The 3,394-nt window shown below is 43.4% G+C and overlaps 1 pseudogene; it reads right to left on the minus strand.

Moving 5' to 3' along the window:
• LOC123958357 overlaps positions 1–1,796 on the minus strand; it is a 3,200-nt pseudogene extending 1,404 nt beyond the window's left edge.
• Between the last annotated feature and the right edge of the window lie 1,598 nt (positions 1,797–3,394).

The raw sequence follows: 3,394 nt of genomic DNA on the forward strand, positions 1-3,394 counted from the left end.
GAATTTTGTTTCTAATAGTTAGAATTTTATCATTAAAGAAGCTCATGAAGTCGTAACTACTGAGAGCTATGGGAATACTTGGCTCAATAGAGCTGTGACTCTCTGTCAGCCTGGCTACAGTGCTGAAAAGAAACCTGGGGTTGTTCCTATTTTCCTCTATTAATGATGAGTAGTACGCTGCTCTGGCATTACGGAGGGCCTTCCTATAAGTTTTAAGACTATCTTGCCAAATTAAACGAGATTTTTCCAGTTTGGTGGAACGCCAATTCCTCTCAAGTTTCCGCGATATTTGCTTTAATTTGCGAGTTTCAGTGTTATACCATGGAGCTTACCGTCTTTTTGTTATTATTTTATTTTTTAGAGGGGCTGCAGAGTCGAGTGTCATTCGCAGCGAGCCTGCTGCACTATCAACAAGATAGTGATCGATTTGGGAGGGACTGAAATTAGCATAGGAGTCCTCTTTTTAACTTTGTGACTTGATAAAGAATTTAGAGCTGATGGAATCGCATCCTTAAATTTAGCTACAGCACTATCAGACAGACATCTTGTATAGAAATTTTTGCCCAATGGCGTGTAGTTCAGCAATACAAACTCAAAAGTTATCAAACTGTGGTCGGACAAAGAGGGATTCTGTGGGAATACCACTAAATGTTCAATTTCAATACCATACACCAAAACAAGGTCGACGGGGTGGTTAAAACAGTGAGTCGGTTCATGAACACTCTGAGAGAAGCCAATGGAATCTAACAGAGAGATAAACGCAGTACTGAAGCTGTCATTCTCAACGTCCACGTGAATATTAAAATCCCCTACAATAATAACTTTGTCCGTTTTAAGGACTAAAGTTGACAAAAACTCTGCAAATTCAGATAAGAATTCAGAGTACGGGCCAGGTGCTCGGTACACTATAACGAAGAGAATTGGTTGCAGTGATTTCCAACTTGGGTGCGAAAGACCAAGAACAAGGCTGTCAAATGAGCTATAGTTTAGTTTAGGTTTAGAGCTGATTAGTAGGCTAGAGTCGAAGATAGCTGCAACTCCTCGGCCTGTGCCTCGAGGAATGTGAGTATTAATATGACTGGGAGGGGTGGATTCATTTAGGCTAACATATTGTTCATCACCCAGCCAGGTTTCAGTAAGACAAAATAAATCAATATCATAATCTGATATTAGTTCATTTACTAGTACACCTTTAGAGGAGAGAGATCTGATGTTTAAGAGTCCACATTTAACTCTCCTATTCGTTTGCACTATTGCTCTTGTGGTTTTAATTTTTTTTGAGGTTTTTATGTACAGCTCCTCTTCTGTTTACCTTTGATTTAAATAATTTTGATGGTCGGGGGGCAGACACCGTCACTATAGGATTTTCACTAAGTAACTCCTGAAATGGAGGAGCAGAGAAGTGTGTTAGACTGCGACTTTGCCTGGTTTCAACTCTGGGTTGTAATGGATTTGGTCCACTAATAAACTTGGCCAGATTTCTAGAAATGAGAGCTGCTCCTTCCCAAATGGGATGGATGCCGTCTCTCCGAATCAGACCTCAGATCAGAGACTATGTCTCGCCTCATTTTGTAGCATGCAGCCTTGTATTCCGTCATGTCACCCGACAGCAGTCCAGCGTTGTAAGTGGTGCAGTGGTTCAGTGCAGCGCGGATGGATCTTTCGACCCACGGTTTTTTGATCGGAAAAGACTTCACCATCGCCGTGGGTACAACATCGTCTATCAGTGTGGCCACAAAGCTCGTAACCGCATCCGTAAACACACTGACGTCGTTGTCTGCACTCTCCTGAAACATCTCCCAGTCCACGTCACTCAGTGCGTCGCGTAGCGTCTCCTCTGATTCGGCTGTCTAGCGTCTGTCCTCTCTCGTCACTACCGGCTCTCGCATCATTCTGTGTTTATATTCCGGGATAAAGAAAATGATGTTATGATCAGATTTCCCGAAATTTGGAATAGTAATGAATTTGTACCCTTTTTTAAAGGGTGTATAGCAGTGATCTAGTGTCTTGTCATTCCTGGTGGAAAACTTGATGTGTTGGAAAAAGTTAGGCAGAACTTTTTTAAGATTTAAGAAAGTCCCCTGCCACTATGAGGGCAGCTTCCGGGTGTCTGGTCTGTAGTCCAATTATCATGTGTAACACCGACAAGGCCTTGTCGGTAACACGACAAATATAACCTTGTGGATATTTTTTGTTCTCTTCAAGTCGTTCTTTGTTGGTGTTACATGACATATATATCATTGTGGTGGGATATATACAGCCGTGGAAATAACTGAGGTGAACTCGCCAGGAAGGATAAAAGGGCGACACATAATCGTCAGATGTTCCGAGTGGGGCGAAGAGGAACTCGAGAGGATTTTGGTCCCCTGGGGGCTACACCAGCTCTTGTTTATCATCAAACAGACTCCTCCACCTCTTGTTTTACTGGACTCTTCTGTTCTGTCCATGCGAAAGACAGAGAAGTGCTCGGCTGGAGTAACGGTACGAGGGAAGTCAGCCATGTTTCCGATAGACAAAAGATGTTACAGTCCCTTATGTCCCGCTGGAACGTTATCCCGTCATCCAACTTTTTTTCTAGGGATTGGACGTTTGCGAGCAGGATACTGGGCAAAGGTGGTCGATGGGCCTGAGACCGTAGCCTGTTCTGCACACCCCCGCGACGACCTCTGTGCTTCCTTTTACGCCTCCATCGGGTCTTGCCGCTATTATTTTTAGGGTTGCCGTTGTTGTTGTCTTCATCCCTCAGTATTTCCACAGGCCACGGCGGAGAGTCGGATAAAAGGTCAGTAAAACTGCTTGTTTGCAGCATTCTGATGCGAAAAAGTGCATCTCGGTCATATTGTAACATGTCCAGCAAAAGTACAAAAAAAGTACAAGTAAATCGAGCACAGTCATATGGGTGCAGTCATGGTGATGTCTGAACTCAGTCGCGCCACCAACCTCCTCCAAAATCTGGGTACTGGAGGGGCAGCTAGGAGGGACTGAAAAGAAACCGAGCCAAAGGGAAAATGCTCCAAGTTTACAAACTCATCAACTGATTGAGACCAGAGCAAATGAACTTTAGGTGGTAAATTATCTTTATTCTCTTTTTAATCTGGGGTTTAGTGTGCAGTCAAACATGGTTTCAGAGGGGTTTGAAGGCCAGAGCATTAGCACCATATCAATCTTTTATGGTTGTTGTTTTAAAGTAGCTGGCATGGCACGCATGTACACTTACATACATAGTCCTCTTCCTCCCTCTGTCATTATCTCTTCTTCTCTTTTCACATTCAAGTGCTCTGGCTTGGATGTGTAACTAACTTTAAACAGCCTCTAGACTGCATTCAATCTCTGGTTCAAAAAGGGGGCTGTGTGTGTGTACACTATATTTGTGCACGGCTATAACTGGAACTAT

Source organism: Micropterus dolomieu, linkage group LG02 (assembly GCF_021292245.1).
Source record: "Micropterus dolomieu isolate WLL.071019.BEF.003 ecotype Adirondacks linkage group LG02, ASM2129224v1, whole genome shotgun sequence".
Lineage (NCBI taxonomy): Eukaryota > Metazoa > Chordata > Actinopteri > Centrarchiformes > Centrarchidae > Micropterus > Micropterus dolomieu.